Here is a 27,614-nt window from a genome sequence, read left to right as displayed (position 1 = left end):
ACCATTGCCCAGAAACACAGACTTAGGTTACTTCAAATACCATATTATGATGAAATAATAGTTTCGGGAAGTTTTTTAATAGTAACAGAGCAAAGAAATCTTAAGGAGAGTCACTTCAGATATGTTGGTGGAAATGTCAGGCAGGAAGGTTACAGCAAGTGGGGAAACACCTGCTATAGGCCTCAGATTCCTTCTGATGACATTCTTAGCTTTGTGGTGAATAGAATCTGGGGGTCGGTTTATACATTCCAAATAATTTATCTAATAGTCAGGAGATGTTAAGTAACACACAGAAGTAAACAATTAATGGCTATTTAAAGGGCACGTAGCCCAAGACAACCTGTAATTAGACTCTGGGTCTACAACCTTCCAACATTCTTAATATCTCTGCAATACTCTCTAATGCCACTGACATTAGAATCAGCCAATCAGCCTCTGTAGACTTTTCAAACTAGTTGTAGCTTCTTTCTGGGGACTTTAGTTCACAGTTCTCCTTATTACCAACCATCCATTTTGTGGCTGTGGAGGCCAAATATAATTTTAAGTATTATTTTATGCTTCTGATTACTAGGAAGGCTTACTCCTAGGATCTCATATGGAAAAGACTTAGTAGTGGGGAAGTGGTCTTTAAGAAAAAAGAATAACTAGTAATGTCATTAAAGGAAAAACTCCTGGATCATGCCATCAAAATCTATTAGCTATCATGGTAGGTCTGATTTATCATTATTCTAATTTTATATAACATTTACATGTGACATATGATACAAGTATTATACCTAAGCTTCAAAAATAATCAATAACATTATCTGTCTAAATGAAGTGAGGAAAACAGGTATTTTAAACACATACAAATTATGTATATATAATATATAATTTATCTACATTTATATGTGCTTCATAAAATTTTCCATATTTAGAATGTTAGAACCCATTATCTGAATTTTAGGTTTTATTTTCTTTGGGCCATTTAATTTCACAGCTATAACCTCATGTGGAGTGGTATTTCTAACTCTTAGAAAATATTAGCCTTTAATATTGAAATTAATGTTCTTCAGGCCAGCAAGATGGCTCAGTAGACAAGGGCACATGCTGCCAAGCCTGAGAACCTAAGCTCAATTCCCAGAGCACACATGGTGGAAGCATAGAGTTGACTTCCACAAGTTACTCTCCAACCCGCACACATGCTTTAGCACACAATTGCATGCATGCAGACTAAACAAATAAATGTAATAAAGTATTATAATTTTTATTTGTGAATAAAAATTTGATCTGTTCTATATTTATGGTATTATCACGGGATTCCAGTTTGGAGAAGTTAATGGACAGGCACACCAGAGAAGAAACCGGATAACAATTCAGTATCATTTTTTTTTCTAATTCTTTGGTAAAATATTTACTTATTTGGTTGTATGAATGTTTGAACACATGTGTATTTGTGCACCATTCCTAGTCCCCATGGAGGCCAGAAGAAGGCATCAGATCCTCTGATATTGGAGTACCAGATGATTGTGAGCCACCATGTAGGTGCTGGGACTCAAACCCTGTCCTCTTCAAGAGGAACAAGTACTCTTAACCTCTGAACCATCTCTCAGACCTCCATTTTTAAATCTTGCACAACAGAATCATCTTTTCCTGGAGTACTGAATATTATTTATGACACTGGTAAAACAAGAGGCCATATCTGGGAGAAGTCAGTATTTTGTAGGTTTGTAATATAACCAGATCTTATTGTTTTTTATTTAGCAATCAGAAAGGGAAACAGGAATCTATTGACTATAATGTTGCCAATTTCCTTTTTATTAGCAAGATGTGACTATTGTTTAATTTTTAATCCTGGATAACTGTACAATAGGACACCTTAAATATATATTTAATCAAGAAATATTAACTCCTAGGGTGTAAAACACCATAAATGTTGTTACTACTAGAGACCAATTGTTTTATATATAATTTGGATCAAACAGTTTGGCTCAAATCCTTGAGTGTCTTTAATAAAATAGTAATTAAAGGGAGTTAAAGTCATCTTCAGGTAGCTAGAAATCTCACTATACTTTTTAGAGTGTTTAATTTGCTATATATTAACATTTTAATATTAATAGAAACATAATGATCCAATAGCTGGGATACAGTAAATATCCTATCATTTTGTTAGTAGGAAAAGGTTTGTTTTAGGCTCCAAGAGACTGGTTTTAAAATATAGGCATCCCCACACCCCATATACACAGACTGAGTTCATTTTGCAAGATAAAGTTAGTTTTTCCAGGTTAGAGAGATGGCAGGGAAGGCAAAGGCCCTGGCTGCACAAGTCTAACAATCCAAATTCAATCCCCAAACCCACTGGGTGCAGTTGCATACATCTGTAACTCCAGCAGTACTGTGGAGAAATGAGAGGCATAGACAGGAAAGCTGGCCAGATGCTTATGGGCCAGCTAGTCTGGAGATTGCAGCACAGTGGCAGAAATAAGAAGAGAGACCCTGCCTCAAACAAGGTAGAAGGAAAGAACCCACTGCTGAAAGTTGTTATCTGACCTCCACACATGCATGATGGTACATGTATTCTCCCCACCACTCTCTCTCTCACACACACAAACACACTAACTAAATCCCTTTAAAATAGTATGTACCTCCCTTTAATGTAGATTCAGGTTGCCTGAATTTTGCATTCCAGAACAAGGACTTTGAGTTGGCCCACCCCCAAAAACACCCCATCTATGAACTGTTGGAGCACGTGAAGGGGACAAATCTACAGCTTCAGTGCTGCAGGATCTCCATGACACAGGACAAGATATCTAAGAGGAGGCCCAGAGAGAGCTCATTATCAGTGGTGTAGCAGAAGCCAGAGGCCTTGAGCCAGACCAATGACTCCTGGCAATGAACACTTGCAGTAAAAAAAATGAATGGACTAAAGGGTAAACTGTGTGACTCAATGGTCCACACTGCAGCTTCCACGAGATTCTTTTTTTTTTTCTTTTCTGTTTATTTTTTTGGTTTAGTTCTCTGTTTTTCTTCTAAATTTCATTTTCCTTGGTGGTGGAGATTACAAGGGCAAAGGGCAGACTCAAGGGGATGGGGAGAAAAGTGGGATAAGAATGCATGATGTGAAATCCACAAAAACTCAAAAGTTTTTTGTTTTAAAGTGTTTGTCTTAAAACGCAGGCTTTGATTCATGCAACTAAAGGGTTTAAAAACTCTTTAATTCACAAGGGAAAATGATTTGTGCCATTTGAGGATTGGAATGTTTAAGTGCAACACCAGCTTCTTGAAGGAAAAGCAGAGGTCCCTATGAATTCCTTACTTTAATGTTGCCTCTCTTTTAGACGCCCTCCCCAATGTGGGTGAGCAACCAAGTCTAATCTGTGGAGGCCAGAAAAGTGGAAGGTCTGGCCCTGACCACTGGTTACAAAATGAGAGCATCCAGGAGGAGGTGTTGGTGTTTGCATAGTTTAGTGAAAATTGAGTCACATAATGTTCCTGCTTGAACCCTTCCATTAAACAAGAAAGAAGAAAGGAAGGAAGGAAGCAGGAAGGGAGGGAGACAGGCAGGCATGGAGGGGGGAGGGAGGAAGGGAGGGAGGGAGGGAAAGTGAGCCTGGACTCTAGTACAGTATAATAGCATTAGTAGCCATTCAGGTTCCACTGGTAAGCACAGAAGGTTAAGTAGAATGAAAGAAATCACCACAAGGGGGAAAGAAAAACAAAGAGAACCCAGGAAAGATGGCCATCACCACCACTGTGACTGCCTGCACCCACATATACTGTGTGCTTAAGTACAGAGCTTGTGTACAGTGATTAAGGTAGAGTTTCCAGCAGGGAAGTCCATCTTCCACCACAGAAAATGTACTTCAGCCACCACAGTCTCTTTGTGTTCCATTTTCTGTCCATTACCAAGAAATCCACAAGCTCCTAGCTACTATGTGCCTCAGACTTTTGCTGGAGAGATTCATCCATGCATTGAAAATTCTCTGCAGACCTACTCTGCATCATGTATTATTTGGAGATCAGCTGACTAGCAGTGAATAAAACAATCTTCACAACAGCAGGAAGACAGGTACCATTTCTCCCACAAATCTGTGTAATTGTACCTAGGGTTAGTATGTAAATGGTAATGATTAGTCTAATCAAAGGTGCTGAGCTGAGCTCTGAAAGATCGGAAGGCTCAAGAGCTGAGCTGAAAAGTGGCTCATTCCAGGCAGAGGTAGAGGCTGTGAGGTAAGAGGCAACTCAGCTGCTCTAAGAAATGGGAACCCCAGTTTATGCAGCAGTGTTTCTCATGGAGCTATAAGCACTAGACAATGACCAGAAGTTCAATAGACATGTAGCTTATTGGGCTCAAATCATAACCACTGAAGCAGAAGAAAGCATCACTGGAGTGGTTCTAGCTTCCTTCAGTGGAGTCTGTGCTGATAAGCTGTCCAGGAGATATTTAAGCACATTGACTTTGAAAGCCACCGACCATTGAACACTGAACAGAAAGACAGTAATGCAATAAGGTTAGAGGGGAACAGGAGCCAGAGCAAGGCCCTTTGAGCCATGCTAAGAATCTTATTTTCCCTCCAGAAGCAATGAAGAGATTAGTCCTTTGGCAATAAAGGAATGGATTTGTATTTTAAGATCACCTAATGAAGCTGGAGGGATGGCTCAGTCATTAGGAATACACATTGCTCTTCCAGAGGACCCAAGTTGTGTTCTTGGCACTTGTACAAAGCAACCATGTAACTTCAGATCCAGTGAAATCTGATTCCCTTGGCCTCCCCATGTGCCCACACATGTGTGAACACACACAAACACACACACCAATAATAATAATAATAAACCTTAAAATCACTTACTGTGTAGAAAGTGGTCTAGCAGAGAACAACACAAAAGCAGAGAAGTCATTTGAAAGACTTAAGCAGATCACATATGTTAGCTATCAAACTAGAATGGAAGTCATAGAGGCAGAGAGTGGAAAATTGAAAGGAGGTTGTGTTGAGAGAAATTGTCAAGGTCATCATCTGCCAGAATGGGTGACTTTAGAATACCAGAGACTGGGTAATTTACAAAGAATATAGATCATTTCCTACAGTTCTATAGACTGAGAAGTGTAGGATCTAATGTCTTGTATCTAGGGATTGCATTCTGTGTCTTCCTATGGAAGAAAAAGAAATAATATGCATAAGAGAACAAGACAGAGCCAAACTCCTTTTTATCCCAACCTCTTATTTACTACAAAGAATCCATTTCTGCAATGATGGCTTTAATCTGTTCTTGAAGGCAGAACCTTCATGAATTTATCACTTCTTAAAATTCTGCCTCTGTACATTGTTGTGTAAGATACTAAATTTGTGATTCAGTTAACACTGAAGGACACCTTCAAATCACAACATTGTTGGGGGAGTGAGTTTGATGCTCAGTTGTGCTCAGGGATTGCTTTGTTTTGTGCTCTGGGGTTGGTTGATTTCATGCTCAGAGACTGGTTGGATTTCAATTTCTGAGTTGGTTATGGGCAGGGGGTTCTTTCACTGCCCCCTTTTACACTACAGTGTCAAAATGACAATAAACCAAGAAGCACATTTTCTTAGTGTCTTTTTCCCATTGCTGTTATAAAAATATCCTAACAAAAGCAACTTAAGGGAAAGGGGGCTTATTCTGACTCAGTTCCAAGGAGATACAGTCCATGACAAAGAAGGCATGGCATCAGGACCATTCAGGACATTGGCAGCCAAGAAGCAGGAACAAAGCAAATAGTGGAGTAGGGCTATAAAAGCTAAAGGCTCAGCCCTGGTGATGTACTTTCTCCAGTAAGGCTCCACCTCCTAAAGGTTCCATAACCTTCCCATACAGTGCCACCAACTGGGACCAATCACATGATCCTATGGGGAATATTTCATATTCAAACTAATATCTCTCCCCTGGTCCTCGTAGACTCATGGCCATTTCATGATGCAAAATTCATCTAGTCCAACTTTAAAAGTTCCCATATCCTTTAATAACATCAATGTTGTTCCAAAGTTTAAAGTTCAAAGCCTTTTTTTAACTCAAGGCAATCTCTTAATTGTAATTTTCTAAAATAATTTAAAACATATTATACACCCTCAGCATACACTGACATAGAGTAAACATTCCCATTTCAAATAGCAGTGGGAGGCATTGTGAGGCGTGCTTGAACCAAAGCAAAACTAAAACTTACATGGAAAACACCAGATCTTGTATCTTCATGTCTAGGACCTGGGGCATATGATGGAATCAACTCAATTCCAAAGAGATTAGGCAATCTCATTTCCCAGCTTTGCTGCCTATGCCATATCTAGCCTCTCTCTTGGCCTGCTTCCAATCTCTGTACACAGCCCCCTTTGGCAGACATTCTACAGCTCTGGAATTTCCAACATCTTGAAGTTCCTATTACAATCCAAGTTTTACCTTCACAGCTTCATACAATGGCCTCTCAGGGTCTCATTGTAGAGATTCTGTAGGGATATGCTGTACATAGCCTGTCTTCAACAGCTCTCTATAACCATGGAATAAAACTTCATAACCTATCATCTTCTACCTTTCAAATCTAAAACTAATACAGTATAGAAGATTTCACCAAGTTCTGCCATCTTGAGATGGATCCTGGCCCCCCTGGACCACAGACATTGCAGTTTCTGTCTGCTTTTGCTAGGAAAATTTTCCTTGGGCAGTTGCTTTCCAGGATCAGGGAATCTCTTTGGCATTTTGGGCTTTGGCAATTTTCTTTAAATGAATTCATATTTTCATAAGTTGGAGCCTTTGGCAGATTCCTGCTCTCAATGCTTCTTTCTCATTATACTGATCATAAGTAGGTTGGTTTGAAAATTTAAAAGTTATTAAAATTCCTAAGGTCAAAATTCAACATTGAAAGATAAAACTGAAGTCTAACTTTCTGTTTACAGCCGTAAAGTTTTCTTAAATATTAATCTGCTTGTAATATTCTTTGTTTTTTTACTAGGTAAAATATTTAAAAATAATAAATACATTTATCTTAGTGCTTAATATGTTTTCATTATGTAAAGCCTCCACTTGTTGGAGAGTCACTGCCTTAACATTAGGAGAAGTTCGATTTAAAGTAATTATTCATACCAGGGAATGTAGGAAAAGAAGAAATAAAAGGAGGACATGACTGCTACTAAGGGGTTGAGGAGGAGAAGGTTTGTTGTAGACATGAGGGAGAACATAATCAGAGGCATCTGGAATGGTCCAGACTAAACATGACTGGCCAACTGAACCAGACCATGTGAGGATAGTGGGGAGGAGAGAGAAGAGAGGTTGAAGTCAAGAGGCCAGTAGAGCAGGAACCAAGAGTAGTGGTCAAGAGGCAAAGAGGTAAAAGGACCGAGCAACCAAAAAGACTGGGTTTTATAGGGAAGAGCAACTGGGGGATTGGAAGTAAATATCAGAGACTAGACAGGCTGAGGGTAAGGGGTGGGGTATGCCAGTCAGGATGATTCTGTAATAGGTAGGGACTGAGGGAAACTGGTGACCAGAGTTTGCTTTGATATATTAAATAGGCACCTAAGCCATTTGTCCTGAGTTTGAAACCTAACATCCTAGCCTTTTTGTTGATGGTAAAAGGGCAATGTAGTCTTTTTTATAATTACTTCCAGATGAAATTGGGTTGTCATTAATGGGGGCCCAGGAAAGCTGGAATGATGATTACTGGATGGATCAAAGGATGGGCTGTGGGACATCTGTTTTGATCACTGCTTGCTGCCCAGATTCTGCAGGACCACCTGGGGCTAGCCACTTTGGAGTATTTTGGAATGCAGAGACTCAAGTGGGACATTCCTTCAGAAGCATCTAGGGCTGGCACATTTGGAGCAGTTTGCAGTCTTCAGTTGATTGGAAACCTGCTGGGACAGATATAGACTAGGAACAGAAGGTAAAGTTATGGAGCTTTAGGAGAAAGTTTTTATCGAGTATACACTTGAAACTTCTGGTCCTGGTAGTTGGAAAAGAAGAGTCTCAAGACCAGGGAAAGGGGGAGAGATCTCACCCTCAGGAATAGGCAGGTGGAAAAACTTAGGCTGTTGACAAGAGTACTTATCTGGAGTCCATTTGAACTGTGAGAGATGGATCCAAGGCAACTCCTTGAATCTTAAATAAACTTTTTGGAGAAGCATTTTCAAGTCTATACTTAGAATACAACCACAGGATATTTAAAATTTTAAGCTTGTGAGTATTTTGTAATTAGTGCTTTATTAGGGCTAGATTAACAGCTTATCAGAACTCCACTGGTTAATGTTATAACTCTGAACTTTGAAGTCTTGGTATAACTATAGCATAGAAAGGGAAGAAGTCTGAAACATTTTTATTTCTTATATATCTTAAATCATTTCCCTAAGCCTTTACAACTTGCATTTACATAACTTAGAACACTTTCTTAGACTCTCAGAACTTACATAATCTTTAAAACTTTTTTCTAACCAATTATTTACCTTGATACACCATTTAAAGGAACATTAGAAAGATACTTTGAAACCTGTTTTATGAGTTTGTCTTTATCAGTGTGAAGTCTGGCACCAAGGCAGACTGTCTGGGCCTGCCTTTCTCAGCAGGAGACCAAGCAGCTCTAGAAAAGTGAGGCTTGATTGACATATGGAATTAACTGACAAGGCAGCCATAGGCTTCCAGAATGAGTTGGTATGCTTGCTGCTGTTAAAATGACAAAGCTACAGTTAGCCTAGCCTTCAATGCTATCAGAGATCTGAGAAACAGAAAGTGTAATCTAAATGGCAAATATACATCCTTAAATGACAGAGACTTACCCACTATCCAGGTAGTTACCTTAGGCTCCTGTGGTCTTAATGGCTTCATTAGAGACAGAAATAGTCTTTGGCTGTCATACTGGATAGCATTACATCTTCAGGTACCACACAGGGCAGCATCTGCCTTTGGCTGCCAGGCTCAGAAGGTCTGAGAGATTTTCTTGCGGTTGAGGTACTTGGGAAGATTGGTCTACCTTGACTTAGGCAGAGTATGGCAGTTAATCCAACAGTATCCACAGTTTCTGCAGAGTCCTGGTGGTAGATGAGGCATGGGACAGTTTTGCCCAGTGGCCAGTATTACCACAATCCAGGTGAGTTATCATGTCCCCTCTGTCTTCTTTGGAGACTTTCAGGGTTGCCACTAGGAGTTGGCATTTCTGTCTATCGTGGTAAGCCTTTTTTTTTTTTTTTTGGTGGGGTGGGTTTTTGAGACAGTGTTTCTCTGTGTAGCTTTGGAGCCTGTCCTGGAATCACTCTGTAGACCAGGCTACCCTTGAACTCACAGACATCCACCTGCCTCTGCCTCTTGAGTACTGGGATTAAAGGAGTACACTACCACTGCCTGGCATGGTAAGCTTTTTTATTAAACATTTTGGATTTAGCAAATATCTGAAGGAAGAGTTTGAGGACCATCTCTTAAGTACATCTGAGCTAACAAACTTTATTTGATTTTAGTTACTTGCTTTAGGATTAACCTTGAAAACACATACAGGAGCTGAATAAATCTTGTCACTAAATGAATTACATAACAGCTTACAAGTTAGTAGTTTTTTTTAAAATAAGATTTGGATTATATAGCTGTCAAGTTTGAGCCTTAAAAATTTAAGTTGAAGAGTTAATTAAGATCCTTTAACATCAAAATAAAACATTAAACCATAAATGCAGCCCATAGGTAGGTTGGGAACTTTACAAAACAATAAATACAGTTCACAGAGAGATTGGTAAATGTGTCTTTTCAGATCCTTTTTAGCACACCATTACAAAATATCAGTTTTTTGTATGACTCAGTTAGCAAAGACAATTGTGAATCTGAGTAGATATTAGGAGTTAAAAAAATATGTTGTTACTATTTAAATTTTCTAGAAGTCTAGTATTGAGCAGTTAGCAAGGACATACATAGATAGACATGCATCTCTAAGTTACTTTTTGTTAACACATATACTAAAATTGGAGTAATACAGAGAAGATTAGCATGGCCCCTTCACAAGGATGACATGCAAATTTGTGAAGTATTCCATATTTTTATACTTACAGTTAAGAAGTCTAATTAAACCTACTACCTGGTTCAAGACCTCTGGTTCATTAATTCTGCAGTGGTCTCCCTTTATCCTGTGGTCCCCAATCCTTACACACTCCTTTCCACTATCCTTTCAAGAACCTCCCATTTCTCAGTTCTGGATCTCATGGATGCTTTCTTCTCTATTCCTCTCAGCCCTCAGTCTCAAAATATTTTCACTTTCACCTAGACTGACCCTGACACTCACCTTTCCACACAGCTGACCTGGACTGTCTTGCCACAGGGATTCAGAGACAGCCCACACCTATTTGGTCAGACCCTAGCCTCTAACTTGCTCTCTTTGTCTCTCCCTGGCTCTAAACTCATATAGTATGTAGATGGCATTCTACTCTGCAGCTCATCATTATAAGTTAGCCAAACTAACACCTCTGTTCTTCTAAATTTCTTGTCCAGCCAGGGTTATAGAGTCTCGCCTTCCAAGGTCCAGCTGTCCATTCCTCAGGTCACCTATTTAGGTCTAACCATTACCCCAACCCACAAGGCCATTACTTTATCTAATCCAGTCTCTTACAGTTCCCTCTACTAAACATGAGATTCCATCATTTCTGGGAATAGCTGGCTTCTTATGATCCTGGTTCCCACCTTTTTCTCTTCTTGCTCATGCCTTATATGAGGCAGTTCTTAGCTCCCTGCATGAACCTCTCCTTCACCCCATTACTAAACACTTCCAGAAGCTCCAACAGGCTCTCCTCCGGGTCCTAGCACATCATTTCCCAGACCTAACTCATCCCTTCTCTTTCTAGGAAACAGAAAAAGAGGGATATGCCCTTGGGACCCTAGGGCACCAGCTGGAACCCTCCTTTGTGCCTATAGCAAAGCTGTCAAAAAAACTAGACCTTACCACTCAGGGATAGGCACCTTGAATATGTTCTTTAGCAGCTGCTCAGCTCCTTATTCATGAATCAAAGAAACTAGCCTTTGGGTCACCTACCTATGGAGGACTTCGGGGGTCCAGCCCTTTGATAGCCCTCTCCCAGGGTCCAGGAGAATCTATGACCAGCTGATAACCTAATCTTTGACAATATTAAATGAATCTATATACATGAAACTCCTTAGGCCATTCACTTTATTTTACTGAGTCAAGATTCTATCTACACAGCTTCAGTTCTGTTCTCAGTCTGTTCCTCTCTGTCCCTTTTCCTCCTGTCCTAGCCTAGTTCTAACTAAGCTCTTTTTTCCTTGTCCTCATCTTCATCTGCATTTCTCCATCTTGGTTCCTTCTCCTTCCTCCTCTGGAACTGCTCTCAGTTCTACCCGCAGCCTGACTCTTACAATACAATGCAAAAGCTTCCAAGGTTCCTACAAGAGTCATGATAGCCAGCTTCATTTGCAACCCAAAAGGGGAGTGTGTGGTGGTATTGTGTTCCCCAAAATATTGTGTACTCTAATAAATTTATCTGGGGTCAGAGAACAGACAGCCACTAAATACAAAGGCTAGAAAATGGTGGCACTCACACCTTTAATCCTAGCATTCCAGAGATAGAAATCCCTCTGGATCTCTGTGAGTTCAAGGCCACATTGGAAATAGCCAAGCATGGTGACACACACCTTTAATCCCAGAAAGCCAGCCTTTAATCCCAGGGAGTGGTGGTAGAAAGCAGAAAGATATATAAAGCGTGAGGACCAGAAACTAGCGGCATTAGGCTGGTTAAGCATGTGGCTGGTTAAGCTTCAGGCTTTCCAGCAACAGTTCAGCTGAGAGCCATTGGGATGAGGACACAGAAGCTTCCAGTCTGAGGAAACAGGACCAGCTGAGGAATTGGCAAGGTGAGATAGCTGTGGCTTGTTCTGTCTCTCTGATCTACCAGCATTGACCCCAATAACTGGCCTCGGGTTTGATTTTGTTAATAAGAACTTTTAAGATTCCTACTACATCTGGCGCCCAACGTTCGTGTTACGAATTCATGAAAAAGCTGTTTGCCTGTGGCCTTGTGAGCCCCAGCTCCGGCCCAAGCTACACTCAGCCGGTTGTGGTGGTGCACACCGTTTGGATTTGCTGAAGGAGGCAGAAGCAGGAGGATCCCGAGTTTGAGCCGGCCTAGGAGGCCTGGGAGAAGCTTTGGCCCGGACTGAACCATAAACAGTGGTGGGACCATGGAAGCAGTGGCTACTGCTCCACGTTGCAGCTCATCATGTTGGTGACTGCGTTGATGCTGCTACCTGGGATGAAGGGTTTACTGCTGCTGGTTCAGAGAAGAATTGCCAGGACCATCGTGTTACAAGGAAGCATCGGCAAAGGTCAGTTTGGAAAAGTTTGTCATGACAAATGGTGGGGAGAAATTGTTGTGAAGATTTTCTGTTCTAGGGAAGAATGTTCATGGTTCCGAGAGACAGACATTTATCAGACTGTGATTGCTCCAAACCACAGAGGAGGCAAAAAAAAAAAAAAAAAAAAGTCTGCAGGAAACCATGACCATGCCTAACAGTGACTTTGAAATCTTCAAAAAGATGACAGGATCCTACAACGATGATTCCACATGGACTATGATAAAGCCATTAAGCCGATTAACACTGTGGAAAAATTGACTTTGGACTACAAACTGGTCAGAACAATTTCGAGAGGACTAGTTGAGATGATCCAGCCTGACAGACTACTCAAACAAGGACTTGAAACAAGCCCTGAACTTTCCTATTATGCAGAGACTGGACAAACGATACAGGACTTGATGATTAACCCCAAAATTTTCTTTTCAAGATTCCCTAAAGATATCTTCACCCCTAGAAAGCAAAAAGAAAAAGAGAATAAGATATGAGATAGATCATTGAATCTACTCTGAGAAAGAAGATAAATAATAGGATAAATAGGTAGATCATTGAATCTACACTGAAGAAAAAGGGGAAGATATAAAAATGACAAAAGGTAGACTACTGAATGTATTATGAAAAGAAAAAAGAGAGAATATGGATATGATAAGATAAAAAGGGGGATTATGGAATCTACTTTTAAAAAGGAACTACTTGTTTTAAATAAGATAAGTAATGAAAATTTTTTGGTCTGAGTTTATCAGATGTTACTGGACTGGACATTGTTAATATATATAATGGAGTTTTTTGTCTGGATCTGTCAAATGTTAATGGACTAGACATTGTTAATGTAATCTTGACTATATATTGCATATACTTATTGAAGATAGTTTTTTTTGTATTAGTTATAAGCTTTTTTAATTTTAGACAAAAAGGGAGGAAATGTGGTGGTATTGTGTTCCCCAAAATATTGTGTACTCTAATAAATTTATCTGGGGTCAGAGAACAGACAGCCACTAAATACAAAGGCTAGAAAATGGTGGCACTCACACCTTTAATCCTAGCATTCCAGAGATAGAAATCCCTCTGGATCTCTGTGAGTTCAAGGCCACATTGGAAATAGCCAAGCATGGTGACACACACCTTTAATCCCAGAAAGCCAGCCTTTAATCCCAGGGAGTGGTGGTAGAAAGCAGAAAGATATATAAAGCGTGAGGACCAGAAACTAGCGGCATTAGGCTGGTTAAGCATGTGGCTGGTTAAGCTTCAGGCTTTCCAGCAACAGTTCAGCTGAGAGCCATTGGGGATGAGGACACAGAAGCTTCCAGTCTGAGGAAACAGGACCAGCTGAGGAATTGGCAAGGTGAGATAGCTGTGGCTTGTTCTGTCTCTCTGATCTACCAGCATTGACCCCAATAACTGGCCTCGGGTTTGATTTTATTAATAAGAACTTTTAAGATTCCTACTACAGGAGTGAATAGAGGAGGTGGGTTCAGATAAGGCCTGGAATAAGTCAGAAAGGGAATTTATGTGCTCAAAATATATCCTCAAAATATATAAGTGGTTAGGTAAAATGTTACAAATCTATCATAAATGTGCTCAAACTACAGTCTTACAGGTGGTTAGGTAAAAGAGTCTTTAAGTCACTAAAACAAAACTGCTCTATTTTCCTATGCCACCATTTACTGGCAGAGTGGTATAACTTTGCTCAGAGCTAGGAAAACCTGTCTCAAAGCTACATTGCACCTGGTATGCAAAAAATCCTTTTGTTCTGAGTCAACTGCTCTGGAATGCCACTTGGCCTGTGAGAGGAAAGAGGGTCTGAGCTTCGTTAGCACAAGAAACAAAGCTATGTACCTTGTCTCCAAGGCAGTATCTCCAGAAGGGTGTTTACCTTAATTCAGGAGACTGTTTGCCATTGGCCTAGGATGCTAGGTAAAATACATCGTTAAAAGTTCTTGGAGAAGTTGTGAGTGCACATGAAATTCATAGCAGAAGACAGTTGATAGGTTAATAAAGCTGAATAACACCAAATACTCTTTGAGATGGGTTCCTCTGGAAGAATGCCTTGATTTTTTTCCAGGTATAACTTTATCATATTCAGTTGAATTCTTACTACTGTTGTGCCCAGATCGTGACCCCCAGAGAGACCATCAAAGACGAGCATGCCGGAATGCAAAAGCAAGGTTTAATTCTGGATATCCAAAAGCAATACAAGCCTAGGCAGGGACTTCGTCCAATACATCCAACGCAGTGGAGACTGGAGGAAGCGCCCACCTGTCTGCAAGCTCAGTTTTTAAAGGGAAAAGTCACAAGGTTACATCATTTAGGGGTGCTAGTACAGGTACAATTCTGATTGGCTTGTGTCTAGGAATTCCAGAAATCACAATTCAGTTTTCCTTCTAAGGAAGTAGTTGCCCACCACCATTTTTCATTGGCTGCCCCCAGATGGGGGCATCTGGTGATTACACAGTCACTATGGAAACTAGGGTTGGGACATTCTATGGTCAAGCAGTTGCCTAGGGGGCCAGGGAGAGGACATTCCATAGTCCGGCAGCCATTACCTCCTGACTACCTTGTGACTCTGTATTTTTACACTTCCTGGTTTCTGGAATCTGAACTGACTGGTCTCAGTAACTTCTGGCCTGTTCTCAAAAGGAGAAATCTTAGGCCTTAATTTTAGGGTGAAAGCATTTTGGTCTTATTTCTAAGATGGCTCATTTTGGTCTCACACTACAATCCTGCAGTTCATAACACCCACCATTATCTTTTTCCACCATAACCTGTCCCGTCTCTTAAGTTATAAAGGCTTACAAGCTTTACCTCCTTCCCAAGTTCTTTCTCTCCAAGTGGCACTGGTGGAAGATGCCATACTTACTTTCCAAACTTTCCCATCCCTTAATATCTCAAGACTCTTCCCTCTACCTAATACTGACTATTCCACATCTTATTCCTGTACCAAAACCCTAGAGGACCTATTGCCCTATCCTTCACACATACAGGTGGGCACATTGCCTCAGGCCTCTTATACTTGCTACACAGATGGCAGCTCCTGTTTACATGAGAGGACCCATAAAGCAAGTTATGCCATAGTGTCAGATACTGGAGTGGTTGCAGCAAGGCAGTCCCTGCCCACACTACTAACCATCAGGCTGAACTAATAGCTCTCACCTGTGCCTTCCAGTTGGCACAGGGACAATCCCTAAATGTTTATACAGATTCCAAACATGATTTTCACATCCTTCTGTCCCACACTGCAATCTGGAAAGAGCATGGGCTTCTTACAGCAAAAGGAGGATCCATATCTAACTCAGGCCAAATAATGGCCATGCTAAAAGCCTCCCATCTCCCCAAAGCTAAGAAATTCACTACTGGTCTCATCAGACCAACAGCCCCATCATCTCCAAGGGAAATAACTGGGCCAACCAGTCAGCTAGGACAGCAGCCCTCCAGGTTCCAGACTCACCCTCCCCACCACAGAGAATCCACATACTACAACCTCACAGTCACCCCCTGACACTTGGCAAATTCTGTCCTGTCTACATCATCTCTTCTACCCTAATAGTCAGGCTCCATCTCATTTTGTCAAGGCTCACCTACAGCCTACCTTTAAGGACTTACAGTTCTTAAGGACTATTACTTCTTCTTGTGAAATTTGTCAAAAGTCAAATTCCAACTCAAAATATTGGAGCCAACCTTTTCCCACTCACCAAACTAGGGACTCTCTTCCGGGAACGGACTGGCAAGTAGATTTTACCCATATACCCAATGTCAGACAAATTAAATATCTTCTCTTGCTCATGGATTCTTTCTCAAACTGGGTGGAGGCTTTCCTGGTTTCTAATAAATGGGCTCAGAAAGTCTCTGACCTCCTTCTCTGGGAGATTATCCCCTGATTTGGGATTCTTGCCTCTCTCCAGTCTGATAATGGCCCAGATTTCCCAAACCTTATCTAAAAGTCTTAACATCCTTTGGCATTTCCATATCCCTTACCATCCTCAGTCCTCAGAGAAGGTGGAATGGACCAACTGTTCTTTAAAAACATTCTTATTAAGATGTCACAGGAACTTCACCTTAACTGGGTAAAACTATTACCTCTGGCTCTTTTCAGGCTCTGGGCCCTTCCCTTTTAATTACACTACTCAAACTCATCTATGAGAGGCCAGTTCTAACCCCTGGCCTTCTATCCAAAACTTCAGTCCTCCCTGACCACCTGCTCATGCCCTTACTCTATCATTTCCATTCTCTCTTGTGGAATTTTGATGACCATTCCCTACCCCAGCCATGTGACAACTCCTGCCCACCCCCAATCAACATCAGGGATCAGGTCCCTCTTTCCCTTCCAGGCCAGCACAGCTTACCCCCTTCCCCTAAGTGACAGGGACCCTTCAAGGTAATTCTTGTAACCCCTACAGCTGCTAAGGTCAAGTGCTTCCCCCACTGGATTTACCTATCTTACCTGAAGCCTTTTACCCCACCCCTAATGCAGGGGAATTCCTCCCCATACACAGTGTTGCAAACAGGGCCTTGCTCTCTTAAGTTCCAGAGGACACTGGGATCTACTCCCTTGTCTCCAATTCCAGAAGAATGAGGTTTCATCCCACCACCATACTCAATCCCGCTAGATTGGGAATCCCATATGTTTTTCTTCCTTTGAGTTCTCCTGTCTCTACTGATCACATTCTGCTTCATCAGTTTCCCTCCCTGTCTCTAATAATATTCAAATTTCTAATTAAGTACTGAGCTGCTTGTTACAGGACCATGTCAGTCATAGAGCCGGAGGTGCAAAGACCAGCAAATACACCCAGGCAGTAAGAAACAGTAACACCCCAGAAGTATTCACACCCCCAGACTCAAAAGGGTCTGGACTCTGCAAAAAACAGACTTTAATATAACAGTTTATTACTGTTAAATGCTCTCAGTGATCAATCACCTGTGTCTCCTGGATGCTAAAATGATATGGTGATAATGAAAGGAAACAGGTGTCTTAAGGTTTATCTCAAGTGAAGATAGAAAGCCTAATTGATTTTTTTAAAAAAAAAGCCTGTTCCATATTTCTCTTTCCACCTCTCTTGCTATATGACTCCATAACTTTAACACTAACCAATAAAATTCTCATAGCAGAGTACTAAATACTATAGTATCATAGCTACCAACTCAGAATTTTAAATTCTCTTTGGTTGCTTCTTAATATGTCTAAAATCTGTCTCCCTCATAAACTTAAAAATTCCTCTGAGCTCCAGAGAGTTGGCTTGGACCCATCTGGACAGGTCAGATCCACTTCAGATAAGTATCATTCAAACTTTCCTGGTTCCAGGACCCCCCTCCCTTATCCTGGAACCCCTCAGGGACCTCCCCTCATCTCATCTCCCCTTTCCCCCCATTGTACTAGGAACTAAGAAAGATTTTTTTTCCTAAACTTGATCTTCTGACTTGCCAGTACCCTGTCAGATCTAAATGGTGCTGGACGATTTTGCAGGGCTCGGAACAGCAGCAGAGACAATCAGCTGCCTCAGGAGGACTGGATACCTTGGCAAAAGTCCCCTCCCCACCCCTAAAAATTAACCAATGCCCACCAAGTCAGCTGGAAACAATTCCAGGAGACATGGCACCCCTATTGGCATTCACCCACCTCCCCTAACTCCTTACTTTTTATAATAACAAAAAGGGTGGAATGTTATTATTCTTAGCTACTTCTGGAGCCATATGACCACTCATGCACTCTCCAGCAGTCAGGCAAAATGCTTAGTCATTCCAGGGCCTTAAGTCCTATGTAATCTGTGTGCAGCATGGTCATGTAATCTGTGGGCAGTGTGATCACATAATCTATGAGCATGCATGGCATAACTACGCAAGCCCATATACACATGCGGGAGGTTACCTATAAAAGCAGCTCACCTGCTCCCTGCTCTCCTCTGCACCTTTCTTTTCACTAGGCCTATTGATGTCCTATTCTTTTCTTTCTCCAATAAAAATTCTTGTAGTGGGTTCCCTTGCACCTCATGTTTTGTCATGCCTGATAAATAATGCAAATAAATAACACTAAGTATATCTTTATACCCTTAGGAAATTATCATCATACAAAAATCCAACCTAATCTAAAGTATTTTTAGAGACCTGCTGCTTTCTTTAGTCTAAAAAGTAAATACAGTAATAAATCAAGGACTAAGAAGTTTTATAGGTGCTGCCTTAGTTGGTTTATACCATGGTTTATATCTTAAGATGGTGGTGAAGTCATGTGGCATATACCCTTTAATCTTAGTAAAGATGGTTGCCAACCATGTGGTTGCTATTTACAATATCTATTTAACTAAGCAAGAGCTGGATCCATGTTATATTTACAGTAAGTAGTTCTATTTTTTATATGAGAGTTGAGTTACATATATAATGTTGTATCAAATTAAGACTACCCACATATAGATTTTTAACTATAAGCCTTTTGTTATAAGTCTTAAGCCAAATTTTGTTACAGGTTTTATAGACTTTTTAAAATTTTTTTTTATTTTATTTTTTTTTTAATTTTACAATACTATTCAGTTCTACATAACAGCCACAGATTCCCTTGTTCTCCCCCCTCCTGCCCCCCCTTCCCCCAGCCCACCCCCATTCCCATCTCCTCCAGATCAAGGCCTCCCCCAAGGACTGAGATCAACCTGATAGACTCAGTCCAGGCAGGTCCAGTCCCCTCCTCCCAGATTGAGCCAAGAGTCCCTGTATAAGTCCCAGGTTTCAAACAGCTGTCTCATGCAGCGAGCCCAGGACCTGGTACCACTGCCTAGATGCCTCCCAAACAGATCAAGCCAATCAACTGTCTCACCTATTCAGAGGGCCTGATCCAGCTGGGGGCCCCTCAGCCTTTGGTTCATAGTTCATGTGTTTCCATTCATTTGGCTATTTGTCCCTGTGCTTTATTCAACCTTGGTTTCAACAATTCTCACTCATATAAACCCTCCTCTTTCTCGCTAATTAGACTCCCGGCGCTCCACCCGGGGCCTAGCCGTGGATGTCTGTATCCAGATTCCTCAGTCCTTGGATGGGGTTTATGGCACAACTATTAGGGTGTTTGGCCATCCCATCACCAGAGTAGGTCAGTCCCGGCTGTCTCTCGGCCATTGCCAACAGTCTTTTGTGGGGGTATCTTTGTGGATTTCTGTGGGCCTCTTTAGCACTTTGTTTCTTCCTTTTCTCATGTGGTCTTCATTTACCATGGTCTCCTATTCCTTGTTCTCCCTCTCTGTTCTTGATCCAGCTGGGATCTCTCGCTCCCCCAAGCTCTTTCCCTCGACCCTCACCCTTCATTGCTCCCACTCATGTCCAAGCTGTTCATGTAGATCTCATCCATTTCTCTGTCATTGGGTGATCCCCGTGTCTTTCGTGGGGTCCTGTTTTCACCAAGATCCAGCTATACCACTCTTGGGCATATACCCAAGAAATGCTCAATCATACCACAAGAGCACTTGCTCAGCTATGTTTATATCAGCATTGTTTGTAATAGCCAAAACCTGGAAACAACCTAGATGCCCTTCAACTGAAGAATGGATAAATAAATTGTGGCACATATACACAATGGAATACTACTCAGCAGAGAAAAACAATGACATCATGAGGTTTGCAGGTAAATGAATGGATCTAGAAAAAATCATCCTGAGTGAGGTAACCCAGACTCAGAAAGACAAATATGGTATGTACTCACTCATAGGAGGATACTAGATGTGGAACAAGGATGACTGGACTGCTACTCACATCACCAGTGAGGCTACCTGGAAAACAGGTTTTATAGACTTTTTAACCATACCTAATGAATTTATATCCTGAGATAGAGTTTACAGCATAATCTTGAGAGATTTATTTTTTGAGAGCTGAGTGCAGAGAAATCATAGAGAAAAGATTTTTAAGAGTGAGAAATAGAGAAACCTTAGAGATAAGTGACTTTTGTAAATGTAGCATAGAGCAAATATACATATAAGAGATTTGGGGATCCTTTGTTTGGGCAAAGTTATCATATGAGAAAATTTTAAATCAAATGTTTTAGTCTTTGCCATTGGTCTATACTGAAGTCAAGCTGTTTGTAGTAACAAAGCAAGGCTGTAATAAAATCTGAGTTAATGGAGGAAGAGAGAAAGGGTCACAGAACAAAACACCACTGTGGGGAGGGTTCCTATATGCTCCAAGAGGGGGCTGAGAGAGAGCACAGTGACCCAGGTGGGCTTAGAGAAGCTGTGGGGCTGCAGGAAACATCTGAGAGGGAACATTGTCATAAAGAATAGGAATTCTGCCAGAGGCAGGAAACGAAACTTCAAGAGGGAGCTCAGAGCAGCAACTGCAGGACTTCAGGCAGGAGCTGAGAGATAGTGCAGTGGACCTGAAAAGTTTAGAGTGACTTCATGACTGCAGGCTGCTCTTAGAGGAGGAGACATGGGAAGGGTTATAGGTAAGTTGTAGGAGGGAACTGCACCTCCCAAGGGGAAACAAGAGAAAGGTCCAGGAAGGAGCTGAACTGAGGTGGATAAAGTATCCTTGTGACAAAAATTTTCATCCAGGTCACCTCCAAGTGGAATGGGAAACTTGTTAGAGAGAAATGTTCTGAATCATAGAGGAAAGGTGTCCCTTCCCATGAGATTGGTGGCCCAGCAGGGAGTCAGGAGGTTCCTGGCAATAATACCTGTGGCTTTTGTAGTAATAGCAGATAAAGTAGGTAGCTCCAGGGTGACACGTATCCAATAGAGAAGGAGAGGAGAGAACAGCTGAGGCTTTTGGGAGAAGAGAAAGGCTAAGTGTCTTTAGTAGAAAGATGTTCTCTTATAGGCATAAAGAAATACCCAGATGAGTGCAGCAGGCTAGAGCCAGGAGATGCTAAACAAGTGCCCAGGCAGGAGCAGAAGTTTCTAGAGGCTGGGGGACACTTATGGAGTGGACAAGGAGTAGCAGAAAGAGAGGGAAAGCGGCTGAAGAGTCAGATTTTAGAAATTGAATCTAATTTGGTGGGTGGCAGAAACTAGCAGAAATAAATGATCCATACATACTTTCATAGAGTCAAATTGGCAGCTTGATTCAGAAGGGCTGAGTCTTTTTGGAAAGGAGCTCAGGACATGGTATGCAGCCAGGATAATTCTATAACAAGTAGGGACTGAGGAAGAGTGGTGGCCAGAGTTGACTTTGATATGTTAAATAGTCACCTCAGCCATTTTTCCAGAGTTTGAGTGTGAAGGAGGACATTCTTACCAAAATATATAAAATCATTTTTAAAAAAGCACATTGAAGTAAAAAGTAACTTGGTTATATTGAGAGAGGCAAAGGATGAAATAAAGGTTTTTGAATATTCTATATGAAGTTTTAAAACACATATGTGAGGGAAATTATGTGGGTAGGACAATGGAGTTTATTCTATTATCTGGGCAGTTTTCGATTGTGTTTGTTTAATTGAAAAAGTATCTTATTTTTTTATGCCTTGGGTGTGTTGGGGAGGGAGTTACTTTGAGTACAATTAAACCCTTGTGCTCCAGGTGTGTAAGTATGGGGTGGAGAAGGTTACTGGAACTCCATTCACAGAGAAGAGGGGAGGAGACAGAGAAACAGCCTTGCTCTGTGAGGTGGGTGTGGCTCAAGGTATTTTGCTGGCTAGAGAAACAGCTTTGGGTCTGCCAATGAAATACAGATAAGCTTTTCAAAATGTAACTTGGAGATGATTCAGGTGTTGGGATGAACACTTCAGAATAAGAGAACATTGTGCTCCCTGCCCTGATACCTGGGGGAAAATTGTTTTTCTTTTAATCACAAGTCAACAGTAAGGGGTGGAAAGTTTCACCATTCCAGTAAAGTAAAGAATTTGACTACTTGTTTTCATTAAGAAGTCTACTTGGGCCAGGCAGTGGTGGCACACGCCTTTAATCCCAGCACTCGGGAGGCAGAGGCAGGCAGATCTTTGTGAGTTCAAGGCCAGCCTGGTCTACAGAGTGAGATACAGGAAAGGCACAAAGCTACACAGAGAAACACTGTCTCAAAAAAACAGAAGAAGAAGAAGAAGAAGAAGAAGAAGAAGAAGAAGAAGAAGAAGAAGAAGAAGAAGAAGAAGAAGAAGAAGAAGAAGAAGAAGAAGAAGAAGAAGTCTATTTGGCAAGAGAATTGATGGTGGAGTTGGAAAATGAGTGATTAACCTGCATCCCTGGAGAAAGGTCTGAGAGGGGGAAGTAGGCAGACAGGAAACAGCCAACAGAACCCTGGTCAGGGAAAGCTGATGTTATGATATAGCAGAAGAGAGAGAGAACATCTGATTGAAGTCTAAGATTTATTTGGCCTAAGCCCAGGTATCCAGGAAGAGCCTGAATTAGTCATATTAGCGGTGGCTGCTGGAATTGGGAAGTCAATGTTGGCCAGGAAGGTGAGGAGAGCCTGGGGGAGGCCAGCTCTATAGGTACCACACTTCCAGTATGTCTTCTACTTCAGCTGCAGAGAGCTGGCCCAGTGCAAGCCGCTGAGTCTGGTTGAGCTCATAGCAAAAGATCAGCTGTGTGCCCACAGCTCCAATCAGGCAGATCCTGTCTCACTCTGAGAAGCTGCTCTTCATCATGGATGGCAAAGATGAGCCAGCATGGGTCTTGTGGCAGCAGAATCCCAGGCTCTGTCTGCACTGGAGCCAACAACAGCCTGTGCACATACTGCTGGCCAGTTTGCTGGGGAAATCCATCCTACCTGAGGCTTCCTTGCTACTCATAGCTGAGAAAATAGCTTTGCAGTTCATATGAGAAATGTTTCGGATTGCTTTCCCCTTCTATTATACAAAAGTTCCGAGCTTAACATTTAATAGTATTCTGATAAGCTAGTCTGATAAGCATGTTACTGTTCAGTTACAAGCTCAACATTTTAGATTTATATTGGTTGTCATCTAAATATAAACTTAAAAGTGTGTTTCATCAGGCCTAAGACATCTCTGTCCAATCTGTACCTGGCTCTCTGGACAGAAGGAAAATGTACATGCTTTTAACCCAAATCTGTAGTTTTTGCTCGGACTCAAATGTAGATGTAACAGTCTTATTAAATAAGAAACACAGAGCCAAATGCAGAGTTAAAAGCCCAAGAGGTGAGAGCTGATACTAAAAACCCTTTCTTACTTTTCACTGCTGCTGCTGTCCTCCCCTGAGAAAAGAGGCCTCAGAAGATGCCTTTTGTTAAAGCTACAGCCACACTTATCTTGGCAAGAATCTGTAGTCCTTTGTTTCATGTCCTGTCTGTCCATTTTGTCCTGTTGTCAGCAGTTGATTCGAGGATACTTTGTTGTCCAGTGGCTAACTTTTGCCACAATGAAAGTTAACTCCATATGCAGTTTCTTCAATGCCTATGTTTTCTCTGAAGTAGATTGGTACTGCCAGGAGCCGACATGTCTCATAGTCATAACAAAAAAAGAAAAATTTTCTAAGTTATTAAAACCTTTTAATTGCCATATTCTGTAGATCTCTGAAGGGTTTGAAGATGACCTGTTTATCTAAAATATATCTGCTCGATCTTCAAAACACACCTAACTACAAGTTTGATTCTAATGTCTAACTACTAAATTTCATTTCTTTACATCCTAATAGTTGGTAATAATAACATACAAGGATCAGCAAATTGCATTACATTGTTAAATGAATGGTATAAGTACAATATCTTGAACAAGGTTAGAAATATATGTATAGCATTTTCTAACAATATCAATCACAATATACATAATTTGTATACAATATACAAAAATCAAACCCAATCCAATGTAAAGTATTTAAAACTAGTAATTGTCTTTTAAAAGTAGATTTAATAATCTATCTTTTTATCTATATCATATCTATATCTTCTCTTTATTTTTCCAAGTAGATTCAATAATCTATCCTCTATTCTATCATTTCTTTGTATCTTTTTTTAAAACAAGAATCTTAAATCTAATCTCCTTTGCTTAGCCCTTTTCCTAACCCTTAACAACAACTTGAAACCAACCCTTCTAAACAATGAAAATTATCCCAAACCCAAAACCCATTAGCAGACCAAAAAAACCACCCGCCCCACACCACCTCTTTGGGAATGTGGGCATCGTATTCTTAAAATTGATTGCTGCTGGATATGGGCAAAGGTATCTTTATTCTGAAAATAAAAAATTTGTGTTAATTGTCAAATTCTAAGAAAGGTAGCTATATCCTTTGTTATCCAGTCTGTGCATAATGCCAAAGTTCAGGGTTTATCTCAAGTCCTTATTCAAGAAGTCTTTGAAACTGGATCATCTCAGCTAGCCCTCTCAAAATTGCACTGAGCAGTTTTTATTCCAAAGCTGATCTGTAGATGATGTTTGTCAGCTTAGTAGTATTATTATTGTCCACGTGGAATTGTTGTTGTGGGGCCCCATCTTCCTGGAAACTTCAGTTGATGTTAGGCCTGGCCATGATTTCCTGCAGAAAACTGATAAAGACTCAAACACAAAGACATGTATAGGCAGCTAATTGAAGCCTTTTTTCTCTAGAAGTAGTTAGTATTCTATATGACCATTATTATCTTAACAAACTTTAATATATATATATTAATCTTGTAAATTTTCATATAAAATTCATACTTTAAGAAAAGTTTGAAGAATCAGAATAGAATCAAAGAGTTGAGATTAGTAATAGAATAGTCCCTTAATTAATTTGTTTTTTCTCCTGTCCCATATCGGAAGATGGCTCTTTCTTCTGGCATGATACAGGGAGTTTGCATTTTCCTTTTAACAACATGCTTGAGTTTAAAGAAGGAGAGAGCCATTCTTCAACTCCAAAGCCAGCTTTAAATTTTAATTGAACTGGGACTACAAGAAGACCAATAGTGTTAAATGTCTTTAGAGAAGAGCAGAAACAAACATTTAGGAAGACTTATGACATTTTATAGATGATATACGAATAGATCATTTTACTCTTTTTCCTGGGACAGATGATTTGTCCTTTTTCTACAGTTGTCTCATTTGTCCAGTGTTCTTCAGATTCCTTAGCCTTCATTCTCCTAAAAGACAAAAACAAAAACCTTTCCCCAAGACTAATTTTGGGGAGGTTCCTTTTTGGCAAGTTATATCTGATTAAATGAAAATGCATGTGTTAATGGTATGAGTTAGTTTAAATTGGAGAGTCATGCTGGTTGATGAACTATCACCTCCTCTAATTAAGAGGTCTCTCTTGTTCAAATTGAAGCTTTATCAATTTTGATGGTATCCACAGCTTATCTCCTCCTGTAGAAACCAAAGCAAAATCTTGTCCCCAATGTAACACATATCGCAGATTTCCATTCTGAGGTCAACACATCCTTAAAGATAGATTTAATTCTGTAGTTTTTTTCTATTATCCAATGTCTCTCTGCAGCTGTTGTTCCTTTCTCATTAGCATTGAGAAAATTCAAAATTAATAGAGCATTATGCAGTGTATTTCTGGAGGGTTTTGTTACCCCTTTCTGTTTATTTAGCATATCCTTTAGAGTTCTGTTTGATCTTTCTATAACTGCTTGGCTTGTAGGATTATGTGGTATACCTGTAACATGCTTTATATTGTAACAAGCAAAAACCTGTTTCATTTTAACAGAGACATATGCTGGAGCATTGTCAGTTTTAATTTGTGCAGGTATACCCATGATGGCCATAACTTCTAGCAAATGAGTGATTACAGAATCAGCTTTTTCAGAACTCAAAGCAGTTGCCCATTGAAATCCTGAATAAGTATCAATGGTATGGTGTACATATTTCAATTTTCCAAATTCTGCAAAGTGAAACACATCCATCTGCCAGATTTCATTCCACTGAATACTCTTTGGGTTACATCCTGCTGGTAATGGCGTCTGATTGTAAAAGGAACAAGTAGGACATTTCCTTACAATTTCCTTGGCTTGTTGCCAGGTTATGGAAAAATTCTTTTTTAAACCTTTACCATTGACATGATTTTTTTTATGAAATTCTGAGGCTTCCAGCACATTTCCTATCAATAATTTATCAATCTCATCATTACCTTGTGCTAGAGGGCCTAGCAGACCAGTATGGGATCAGATGTGAGTTATATATAAAGGATGACTCCTTTTCCTGATTGTATCTTGCAATTGAATAAATAGTGAAGTTATTCTGAAGCATTGGGGATAAATTCTGCAGTCTCAATATGTAATACCACTCTTTCTGCATACTGAGAGTCAGTTACTATGTTGGGAGGTTCTGAAAAATCCATTAATACCAACAGAATAGCATACAATTCTTATTTTTGAACTGAATTATAAGGACTTTGAATCATTTTACTTAAATTTTCTGATTTGTAACCTGCCTTTCCTGGTTTATTTGCATCTGTATAAAATGTATGAACTCCAGATATGGGTATTTCCCATACAATTCGAGGCAAGATCCAATCAGCTCTCTTTATAAGATCAATTCTATCGCTTTTGGGATATTTGCTGTTAATTTCTCCCAAAAAATTACTACAAGCTCTTTGCCAAGGTTCACTTTCTGTCCATAATTTTTTAATGTCCTCCTTAGTTAAAGGTATGACAATTTCTGCTTGGTCTATTCTTGCTAATTGACAAAGTCTCAATTTTCCTTTCCAAATCAAGTCAGAGATTTTTTCCACATAAGTTTTTAAATTTTATTCAGTTTATTTGGTAAAAATATCTATTCCAATATAATCTCTTCCTTCTGCATTAATATTTCTGTAGGAAAATGCCTAGAGGGTAGAAAAACCAAAATGCAATCCAGCTTTGGATAGATATGATCCACGTGTCCTTCATGCACTTTCTTTTCTATCAAGGCCAATTCTTTCTCAGCTTCAGGTGATAATTCTCTTGGACTATTTAAGTCCTTGTCACCTTCTAAGGTTTTGAAAAAATTATTCAGTTCATCATTTTTTACCCCAACAATAGGTCATAGATGAGAAATTTCTCCAAATAATCTTTAAAAGTCATTAAGAGTCTGTAGTCTGTCTCTCCTAATTTGTACTTTGTAGCCAGAGTTTTCCTGCCTTGCCCACAGTCAGGACAAATCCTTGTCACCCGCCAGTCCCACAGCCGCTCAGACCCAACCAAACAAACACAGAGACTTACATTGCATACAAACTGTATGGCCGTGGCAGGCTTCTTGCTAACTTTTCTTATATCTTAAAGTAACCCATTTCTAGAAATCTATACCTTGCCACGTGGCTCATGGCTTAGCAGCATCTTCACATGCTTCTTGTGCTGGCGGCATCTGGCAGTCAGTCCTTCTGCCTTCCTGTCCTTTTATTTCTCCTCTCTGTTAGTCCCGCCTATCCTTCCTGCCTAGCCACAGCCTATCAGGTTTTATTTATTGATCAATCAGAACA

At 40.4% G+C, this 27,614-nt stretch overlaps 1 non-coding gene across 1 annotated transcript; it reads left to right on the top strand.

Annotated features, from left to right (window-relative positions):
• The first annotated feature begins 9,903 nt into the window (after positions 1-9,903).
• LOC114706368 lies at positions 9,904-10,009 on the top strand. Its single transcript, XR_003736518.1, has one exon. It is a non-coding gene; the product is annotated as a U6 spliceosomal RNA (small nuclear RNA).
• Positions 10,010-27,614: the final 17,605 nt, after the last annotated feature.

Source organism: Peromyscus leucopus, chromosome 8b (genome assembly GCF_004664715.2).
Source record: "Peromyscus leucopus breed LL Stock chromosome 8b, UCI_PerLeu_2.1, whole genome shotgun sequence".
NCBI classification, from domain to species: Eukaryota; Metazoa; Chordata; class Mammalia; order Rodentia; family Cricetidae; genus Peromyscus; species Peromyscus leucopus.
The sequence above is the reverse complement of the archived record's forward strand: the minus strand, read 5'-3'. Positions and strand labels throughout refer to the sequence as shown.